The following is an 11,116-nucleotide window of genomic DNA, read 5'->3' as shown; positions in this document are numbered from 1 at the left end:
CAACAGAACAGATTATGCAGAACACAACTGAATATTCCAATCAGACGGTTGGCTTAAGGACCGACTGAGATATATTCAGTAGACGACATTCTAATCAAGCGATCGGCTTAAGGACCGACCAAGATATATTCAACAGACGACATTCCAATCAGGCGGCTGGCTTAAAGACCAGCCGAGATATATTCAGTAGATAACATCGTTAGGGCTGTAAATGAGCCGAGCCGAGCTTTGGAGTGTTCAAGCTTGTTTGATAAGATAACCGAGCCGAGTCGAGCCAAACTTAAAATGAACCAAGCTTTTGAAATGAGTGTTCAAGCTTGGTTTGATTTATTTTTTATGAGCTTGAGCTTGTTTGAAGCTTGGCTTGAGCTTGGTTCATTTAGATGTTATCAAGCTCTCAATTTGAGCTTGGCTTGAGCTTGGTTCATTTAGATGTTATCAAGCTCTCAATTCGAGCTTGGCTTGAGCTTGATTCGTTTAGATGTTATCAAGCTCTCAATTCAAGCTTGTTTGATTGTTTGAAACTTTTAATTGTTTGATTGGTTATTAAGATTGATAATTTAAATTTATTTATTTATTTTATTTTATTTTATTGTTTATTTAGTATATTGAAAATATTTTTATTAATAAATATTGTTCGTGAACATTGTTCACGAACGTTGTTCACGAACGTTAACGAACTGAACACATATGTATCCAAGCTTGTTTGTTTAGCTTAACGAGCTGTTCAAGCTTTTTTGTTTAATTAATCTAATGTATATTGAACGAACATAAACAAGCTCTTACCAAACCGAACACCAAACTTATTCACGAACGCTTGGTTCATTTACAACCCTAAACATCGTAATTATATGTTAGAGAATATTCTTTTAAAACCTTCTCAGGGATCACCTTGTCCCCCGTTAGCCGACCACTTATAACAACATATGTTTTTCATTAACCTCATTGATAACAAAAACTATAAACAACAAGAAAGGTATACATTTGGATCAGCGAAAGATTCCTTGGACGATTACATCACATCTCCTCGGTTGTACCCTCTTCCTTACCTAACAACCTCTGACATATGTTGTGACCTCATAATTGCGGATGTTATGTGAGATGGTATATTAAAGAGGAGTCCTCTCCACGACAAAGGTACGCTCACCAAACATCTACAACTTACTCTCGCGTGCGCGTTCTTACTGTTCTTCAACCACCTGTTCAGATCGATACTGACTTGAGCGTCGCATGGCCTTCGCCCGTGACTCTCCTTGGTTTCTAGGCATTGACGTTTTGTTGGCTCGTTTCCTTATGCGCGGGATCGAAGGAAAACTTCTTTTGGGAGAAAAAGGTCTTTTGTTGGTCAATCATCTATTCACCATGCCCAACGCGTCATCTCTGCAGATCTCCAATAGGATCAGATGACTTGAGAGGAAAAGAATGTTAGGGCTTGGCCATCTCTACCTATGTGACCACTTCGATGCTCAAATTAATCACTGAATAGAAGAGGGAAAACTTACTTATTAGAAGAAGAAGAATAATAATGTAAGAAAGAAAGTAAACTCCATGGAGAAGAGTTACTTCTACTCATGAGAAAAAAACCATACCTCTCACGTACCTTTTATGGTGCCTGTGTGGAAAAGCATCTCCACATAGGCTGACATGGAAGCCATCCCATGAAGGTCGATAAGGGGATCGGATCAGACTCCCGTTAGAAGGGTCTTCATTCATAAGACGCCACGTTCTCATAGGAAGGCAATCAGGGACCAAATATGACAACCACTAAAAGTCTCTCCCTTCACGAGGCACCACTTGTTTATTGGAAGGTGATCAAGGAACCAAGTCTAACAAATGAAATCTCTATGATTGGAAGTCATAATCTGAACAGTAGCTTACCTGAGCAATATTGCTCTTTAGCGTTCAGGATTATTTACCCGAAGGCTATAGTAGGTACTCGCGGAGATACACCTGAAGATAGCATCCAATATTTGGAAATGTCTACCAACAACACTCGATATTCAAGAATTAAGCCCGGAGATAATATCTTGTATTCGGGAATTGAGCCTAGCCAGTTGAGGTATTCGGGGGTGCTCGAATTCTCGACCGGCCATTCGGAAAATAATCCCGGTACCATCAAGTACCAAGAGCTTGACCCCTCGAAAAATTGCATAGTGAACAAATCATACATAATAAACAATAAAGGGCGGGAAAAGTGCAAAAATGTGTATATGGGCTTTCTTTTGCCTCTGTCAGGTGAGCCAGACAACCATCCTGTTCATCAGAATTGATGTCCTTAGCTTTTTTAGTTTCCAGATATTCTTGGAATCATCTACCCACCGAGCTGATAACAGTTGGACTAGTTAAGATAATGAAATGTCCTGGGATTTCCCAGCTTGTATCTTTGAATGTCCTTGATAATAACATTTTTTTGCCGCACGCTTGTGATCCTAATGCAAACACTTGTGTTAGATCTCTCAAATACAAAAAATACCAAGGAGCTTGGGGATCAAAAAGTGAAGGTCTCATTTTTATTTGTGAAGTTCTTGTAGGTAGCAATCTTCTTAAGGTTATTAGAAACTAGCTTTAGATTCTAGATTTAACGACTAGATTTAATACTTGGTAGTATGAGAGTCTTTGTGCACTCTTCTACGGCTCCCACTACCACGTTATATTAGCAAGAGATGGTGAGATATCTCATTATGTGTTTGGATTTACCAATTTCAATCGAACCAGTTGACTTGTGATTCTCGGGGTAATTCAATTGAACGAGGCAACCAGCAAACTTGTGATTCTTCAGTTAATCAATTGACTTCGGTACACTACAAAGAAACGAAGGATCGGTCGGAAAGAAGCAACTCACGCCAAATGAAGAAATTTTACTTGTTGCAGCTTGGTTTTCATTTCCGCTCAAGTTGGTATAGAGGGGAAAAATAGTAGGATGAGAAACACAAACCACAATCCACATAATCCCTTGGATGCCTGAATGTGAGGCAAGCATCCTAGTAATCTTAAAGGTGCAGTTCCGAGTACGGTTTCGTTGTAGCTGGGATCCCAGTTAAATCCATGTTGCAACGTAGTGCATAAGTCCGCTGTAAAGATTTCAGAGCCATTAACTTTGATTTTTCTATACAGATTAAGAGGGAAGCTTCCATTATGAAGCTGGTTAGACATCCCCGTGTTGTTCTCCTTAACGAGGCACGACTTCATCTTCTTCTCGACAGACCTCCTACTTGATTTAAGATGGGTGTCTTTGCACTTTTTCTTTTGTTTCATTCAGGTTTATCTCTTGTCGCATGATTATGATTCTATGCTGGCAAGCCGGACTAACATATTTTTGAAGTTTAGTGCATAATACTCCTTCTACCAAAAAACATTTATGCTTAATATTTTTGGCTCCTCCTACTGTAGATTCTAGCTATGATTCTGCAATTCTTTATGTAAATAGAAAATTAAAATATCCTTACGGGTCTTCTCTGAAATTTTCAAGCAAGCCTTCACTATTATCTTCAAGCAAGCATGGTCCAAACAGAAACAAAATTGGCTGCCAGATGGTTTGGCTACAGAAGTCAAATATAGTTTTAATATTAAAACCAACAAACAACATAAGGCAGATAATAAGAAAAATCCTTCAGTGTCCCCTACTTTGTTCGAGCAAGACTTCTAGGAACAGCAAATATGCAATTTTTTGAAACTCCATAGCCAAATTTAAGATTCTACCACCAAAGCCGCAACTCCAATAGCTGTTGAGAATTTAGGGTTTAGAGTCGGTACCTTGTTTGAGAGTGTTCTCGATTTTACTGGTCATGATCTCTACTTTATCTACGAGGTTTTCAGTCACGATCTTTAATCTGTCTTCGAATTGGTCGAATTTATTGGTCATGCTCTTTAATTTATCTTCAAGGTGCTCGAGGAAGCAGCTGAACTTTTTATTGCGCTCCAACGCAGTCAACTTGATGGCGGATACGTCCTCCTTCATGATGCCGATGTTTTCCTCGAGGCGGTCAACTCTAGTGAACATGGACGCAGTTAGCATTAACTCACAGATAAAATCCTCTGGTACGCGTTTAACGATGGCAGCGCGGTCTTCAGACGCGGAGGCGGTGTCCCTATCGGGATTCGCTTCCTCCCCGTCGACAGCCACAACAACAGCGAGCTCTCTGTCGTTGGCTTCTTTCGCGCCAACGGGGAGGACGGTGCCGTCGGCGTCGGCGTCGGCAGCGGCAGCGGCAGCATCAGCATCAGCATCAGCGAGCTCTCTGTCGTTGGCTTCTTTCTCACCAACGGGGAGGACGGTGCCGTTGGCAGCGACAGCATCAGCGAGCTCTCTGTCGTTGGCTTCGTTCTTGCTAACGGCGAGGGCGGTGAGAGAGATGAGGGTTTCGGCCATGCGAGTAGATCGGAGATCGCCGCTTTTAGGATTTAGGTTTGTGGTGCGGACAAAGAGAACAGAGCAATAAATAGCGAAGCTAAAAGAAAAGAACGGCACAGATCAAAAGAGAAAAGAACGGTACAGATCAAAAGGACCCAGGGATGCCACGATCGAGTCTCAATTTTAATAATTTAATAGCTGATTTTTTTTTAATAAGTAGTAATGGGAAGTTTCCAAATTAATGATTAAAATTAATAGATGTAAATTAGATATTTCTAAGGAGAATTGTTTTAAAATTTCTATGTAAATTTAAATATTTACCTTGATTCTTTAATATTATATTAGATTTTCTTTTCACTGATACCAAATCAAATCAGTTTATTTACTTTTAACTTCTTAATCTATATGAAATTATCAATTTATCCTCGTACTAAATTAAAACCCTCAAATATTACTTATTTCTCTTCTAACTACTACACTCCCTCCCCTTACTTTGAGGCTTTGTGACTCTAAGCCATCGGCGATACAGTCCTCGACTTCCCCTCTAAACCATCGACAATGATCTTACCTCCCCTTACTTCGACCCTAAAGCATCTCCATCGACGTTGAAGGCAGAAATCGTAGAACCAACAGAACCCATCTCAGGCTCACACCTTGTCTTAGCTTTGACAGCAAACACCATTTCAATCTTCTCCATCATCCCTAACAACATCTTCGTCTCGATTTCATATGCAAGCGGGCTAATCCCGACATCATCCTTCAAAGTCACTCCGTACCAATGTTGTTTTCTTCGTCCTTAAAATAGGTTCATGCCCTACTTGGGCTTGCTAATAGTAACAGTGAATATTTCATATCTTGAGAATATTGGGGTGGTTATGAGGTTATTAGATCCGGTCCCTTAGACACCCCTTCTATTAGCACGTGGCGATAGGTGAGTAGGAAGGCAACCAATAACTGTCGGGTTTGGTCCTCTCTCATCCTCTGCGACAATGATATCCTAGCTGACGTGGAGATGCTCTTCAGAGGATCATATAAATACTCACGAAGGAAAAGACAAGGGATTCCAATTTTCGTTAATTCTACTAGGTTCTATCGTCTTCACTCCTTTATTTTTTCCACATACCATCACAAGGAAACACTAACTTGAATATCAGAGTGACTTTGAGATCAGTCTCACAGCCAATCTAGCCCTCCCTTTGAGTGTGTCTTAAGTTCTTTCACTTTCTTCACCGACGATCTCCAAAGCGCACGTGCGTCAACTCATTCGTTGATTAATAGCTTAATCATCTACAGTATTTTGACCAAAATAACTCTATTACTCCTAAACAGTGTTGTTTTAGATTTACCAATGAAAAAGATTCTTACTGGATTGCTATAATTTACAATTCTCACACTTTTTTTCCTTTACTCGTAAATAAACATAACTGGTTGTCACTATTGTGTCAACTAAAATTATGTAAATCTTGGTTAAAATGTAAAAGTTTGTCAAAAAAAAAAAATATCCTATTCTCTTTTAGTAATTCTGTTGCTAGATGGGGTTGACACAAATTCCTACCAATTTTCACTTTATTCAACTTACAATATATCATCCTTCTGGAATATCCTACCACTAAAATATTGTGTTTTCTTACATGTTTATAATTTAACATGCATATCAATTGCATCAATAAAGTAAATACTTTGATATTTGATATTGTATGAATTTTCTCATATTTAAATGAAATGCTATTGTAGGTGGCGTTATTAGTTTTCCTTTCTCATATTGAAAGTTTTGTGCCAGCTGGAGTGTAAATTTTTTAATATTTCTTGAGTTACACATGATAATGTTAACGCTTTTGTCTGGCATGTATGCTCTACCAGAAGGCACACGTGATAATGCATGACTTCCGATTTTTAATATAGGATTCACATATTATATATTATATTAATATTTTCATTCTATTTATTTATTTTAATATTAACATATACATATTCATTCTCTCATATTTATTTTTATTTTAATCTCATAAAAATATACCATCAATTTAATTCTGTTTGTTAGTTTTAAATTTTTAAATTTTTTAGTAAAAGAAAAACATTGGAGCATGAATTATCATTTTGTGGACTATGAGAACCCATCGAAGCTAATGACTACATATTCCGCTATTTTAGAAGTCTAGGTAAATGGTTTATTTCTCTATTATGATGGCTACTTTGTCTATAATATGTATATAAACATGTATGAGGTCAGTCATGTTCGACTGAGAAAGAAATTAAAAGGAAAACAAATAAGTCAAAATGATAGAATGCTAGCCTAATAGATTTCTTTATGTTTCTATAAAGATGGTCTCTGCAAGATCTCGGCATCCTTTCTGTTAGGAATCTTGGTAAAAACAAAGGAAACAAGAAGCTCTTCTATAGGAATAAAAGTAGCAAGCCACTTTTCCTTTTCTAAAGTTCAGAATGACAGTAGAAAAATGTGGCTTTAGAAACGTATATTTTACATAGAATGATTTCTTTCTAGCTGAAATTAATTGCGAGCCTCATATGCCCAGAATGTTGTTCTGTTTTAACCTCCCCAACTAAATGTTATTAAGAAGTTTAAAATTGCAAGATGTTATTAATATTTGCACTATGTTGCATAGTTGTCATTGCTCTTGCTACTTTGTTATCATGCAAATCTGGTAAATCAGGAAAGCTATCACTATCAAAACCAAATCAAAATTAGCTTGCATATGGTATTTTAAGATCATTTGCATTTCAATGCAAAAACTCACTAGCCAAGTGGAACAAAATTAGCAGCTCCATTTATGCAGTGAAATCTATTGATTCTTCTGTCAATATTGGGTGAGATTACTTAACATTTAAAGTGTTGGTAAATGAATCTACTATAATAATTGATAGGCATGTTCCTTTAGATGGTGACCCATTCCATGCAATATAAATCTGACATAATTTATACTATTAATTTTCAAAAATATTTCTCTCAATCTTAGCTATTTCGATCATTTGATATTGATCATTTACATTCTCCCCCGCTTATCCCCCTTCTCTTCGACTGTAGATTATAACATTTCAATTAATTCATCTCAATTCTTCAGGTGCTCTTATGGCATATATGTTTTGACAAGAGTTGCTAACTCCAGGTTTAAACAATCTTGTTCAAAGAGCTCATTTATATTGTAATATCTGAAATAAATAATTAAAAAAAAAATCTTGTAGTCTAAAAATATTAAATTCTACACAATGAGTGAATTAAGACCTGACAGCAACTGTAGTTGTACAAGCACTGAAGACATCATATTCCGGTACAGGTATACATGGCTGGTTTTTCTTGCCTATTCTACTCTACAAGCTTATATTGGTTTTTGTTGTAATTGGTTTTCTCTATGAAGGCTTATTCCTGGACAAGCACCATTAAGCTATGGTATGGTTATTTATTTATTTTTCAAAAAAAAAAACGATTTGGCAAACAGTTAGTTAGCTCAGAAAATATATTATAAGAAGGTCTAAATAAGGCACAATAGTCAAAGCTTATAGCAACAAATATTTAAACTGATTAACTAAATATAAAATTGATGCAGGAATGACAACATCACTAGAATCAAGCATGACAAAAGAGTATTATAAACTAGGACCAAAAGAAAGATCAAAATAATTGCATGTAGTAACCACACACTGCTCTCTAAAAATGCTAAGAGTAAGTTGAATGACTGGAAGAAGTCATAATGAGACTCTATGATCCAACCTTATGTTCTTAATTAGGATCTCAAACCTAAAAACTTGCTCAAAAGATTATTTCCCAGCTCTTTAACTACTATAGGTCATCAACTCCCTAATCTCTAACTAAAGTTAAATTATTTTCTTAATCAATCAAATCAAAAGATTGGTTTTAGATTTCTGGACCCATGAATATTACAATGTTATCAGCCATTTGGCAACTATTTATCTTAGGCTACTATTTATCTTACGGCATTATAATTACTATTGATGTTACAGATTCTATCTCATGGGGATCAAAACACAATGGTTCTTTTTCAGCCCTATTCTAACATCTAAGCAAATACAGTCTAGATGAAAGTGCATATTCAAAGGATATTCGATCAGGAATTGAAAGTGCATATTCAAAGCAAATACAGTCTTAAATTCAATAGATTACCTAATTATTTATTTGGCTAGATGAAGACAAGTTTCATCCGCCACTGTAGCTCCTACTAGTTACTTTGACCTTACCTGATTAGCCACCGCAACTCCTAGCCTCCAACTACTAACGACCTTACCAGATTATTGTTTCTGTCTGCGAGTGCGAACACACATCAGCCCAGCTAATGCAGTAGCTCCAGCCGCGCCAAGCAGCATCAGTAGTTTTCGAGACTCTGTATCCTTCGCCTCCTGTTCCTTCTGAATGCGCTCGTCAATGCGCGTGTCCAAGCCTTCATCGATACCCGTAATACTGGCCTCTAGATCAATGAGTCTGTTGTCATAGGCATCCACGAACCTCTGGTGCCAGGTGAGTCGATCCTCAAGATTACTGAGCCTGTTCTCAACAGCATCCAACATATCCTGGATTGCAGTGATTCTACTGTTGAATCTAGCTTCCATAGCATCCATTAAATTCTGAAGTGCTACGAGTCGATTGTTGAACGATGCTTCAACCCCATTCAACAAGATCTCAAACTCCGAGATGCTGATTCTGAGCTCAGATACTTCTTGACGGAGCAACGGAAGATCTCTTTCCAGTGCTTCCACCCTTGCACGAAGCTGCGTTTGAAAACGATTCAAATGGTTACGGTCATTCAGTACCTTAAACAGATTTTCGAGTGCGATTCTAATGTCGTCGTTGTTGTCGGCCATTGCAGCAGTCGAAGCAGCCGTTGCAGCAGTCGAAGCAGCCGAGGAAGATGGGATGCAGCAGACGAAGCAGAAGATTAGGTTTTCGGCGGTTCGATCGAGGAAGGAGTTGGTAAAAAAGGTAAAATACCTTATATAACCAGCCCGGCGTCGGATCCGGATCCAGACCCAATCTGTAACCGGATCCGTTTACCTGTTCATCCGGTTAAACAGGCTGGAATCGGTTCTGTTCCATACCAATTCGAAATTAAGCGTGTGGTTCACCTTTTTTTTTTTTATTATTATTATTTTATAATCTGTTCCTCCGGAGCCTGGAGTCCGGATCGCGCCGGAGGTTTTCGATCGATTTCACTTCTAGAGAAGAAAATATAAAATAGAGTTTTTTTTTTTGCGATGCAAATAACACTTATAAAATAAAAAAATAGAATAACAATAAGAATAGGAGCTCTTGTAGTAGAAATAAAGCTGCGGCAGCAGCTGCTGCTTTGATTGCTGCTTAAAAAATTACAGAAACGAAAAGAGAAAGGGAAGAAAAGATAGGGATGGAAGGAAGCTGGTGCGTGGAATGAAGACAAATAGGTGTGCGGTTGACGTGCGAAATGAGATTAGGTGGTGGGCGGTGGGTTCGCACGCGTGGCGTGTAGGGAGAGAGATTTCGGGAGAATTTTTTTTTTTGAAATTTATACCCATTGTTCGTTAGATCATTATTCAGAATGAGCCTGATCGCAAAAGTCATCGAGTTGATATGTCATATGTGATAAGATATTTATCACATGTGATTGTGGAGTTAAAATTTAGGGTAATCAGGGTGTAAATTTCTGATTCTTATGTAATTCATCCTACTTATTACATGCTCGCTTAGGATGTTATGATTTATCTCCCTCGTGATGACCTTGGGTTGAGTACGATAGAAACGTCGGGATGAACGGTTTCATCTTTTATCACATTATTTAGAATGAGCATAATTGAGGGAACTCCAAGCTCGACGTTTTAGCAATCATTGAATCGATAATTCCAAATCAATAGTTAAGGATTAGATCCAGTTGAATCGGTTGAACCATGGATTCAATTGCCGATTTGAATCTTTGATTCAAACTGCCGAATAATCATCGATTTAATAGCATTTATTTAACAAATTTAAATTTTAGTTTTTTAAATAGTAATCTTTTATTTAATAATATTTATATTATTTTAATAATATATAATTCAATATCAATTGACTCATTTATTTTAAATTTTTAAATATAAAACTATTCTATCTTTAATTTATTAAATTTATTAATCCTATTTAATGTTTTTTTTATTTAATATTAAATTTATAAAGACTATGTAATTTGTATGATGTAATTAATAATAAATTTTAAAGAGATATAATTTGTTCAATAATACAATTATATATATATATATATATATATATATATATATATATATATATATATATATATATATATATATATATATAGAAGTGTTATGCTGCGGACAAAGCCGTGCGAATCGCTGCGGACTTACCTTCCTGATCGGTCACCAGTCCGATCAGGGAACCTCCTGATCAGTCTCTGGACCGATCAGGGAACCTCCTGGTCGGTCTGTAGACCGATCAGAAAATGATCGGTATCAGGAGATTCCTTGATCGGTCCAGAGATCGATCAGGAGGTTTCCTGATCGGACTGGTGATCGATCAGGAAGGCATGTCTGTAGCGATTTGCTCGGTTTTGTCCGCAGCATAACACTTCTGTATATATATATATATATATAAATTATTATCGAATATATAAGCGATATAAAAAAACCATTAGTATAAAATGATAAAGAAGATTAAAGTTTAATATAATATTTTGCTTTTGCTTTCGATTTTTTAAAACTCAAACACGATGGGAGGAAAGCCCGAAAAAAGAATAAAAGAATATAATTTTCTTTTGATATCAAAAGAATTAA

At 36.9% G+C, this 11,116-nt stretch overlaps 1 long non-coding RNA gene across 2 annotated transcripts; it reads right to left on the bottom strand.

Annotated features, from left to right (window-relative positions):
- Positions 1–914: 914 nt before the first annotated feature.
- Positions 915–2,967, bottom strand: LOC122036348. Of its 2 annotated transcripts, none has more exons than XR_006127370.1 (2): positions 1,590–2,967; positions 915–1,478 (listed from the first exon to the last, which is right to left on the bottom strand). It is a non-coding gene; the product is annotated as an uncharacterized LOC122036348 (long non-coding RNA). The 2 variants fall into 2 exon arrangements; XR_006127369.1 differs by having other exon boundaries at positions 1,601–2,967.
- Positions 2,968–11,116: the final 8,149 nt, after the last annotated feature.

The sequence above is a fragment of the Zingiber officinale genome, unplaced genomic scaffold (genome assembly GCF_018446385.1).
Source record: "Zingiber officinale cultivar Zhangliang unplaced genomic scaffold, Zo_v1.1 ctg140, whole genome shotgun sequence".
In the NCBI taxonomy this organism is placed as follows: domain Eukaryota; kingdom Viridiplantae; phylum Streptophyta; class Magnoliopsida; order Zingiberales; family Zingiberaceae; genus Zingiber; species Zingiber officinale.
This window is presented reverse-complemented; position numbering and strand designations above follow the sequence as displayed.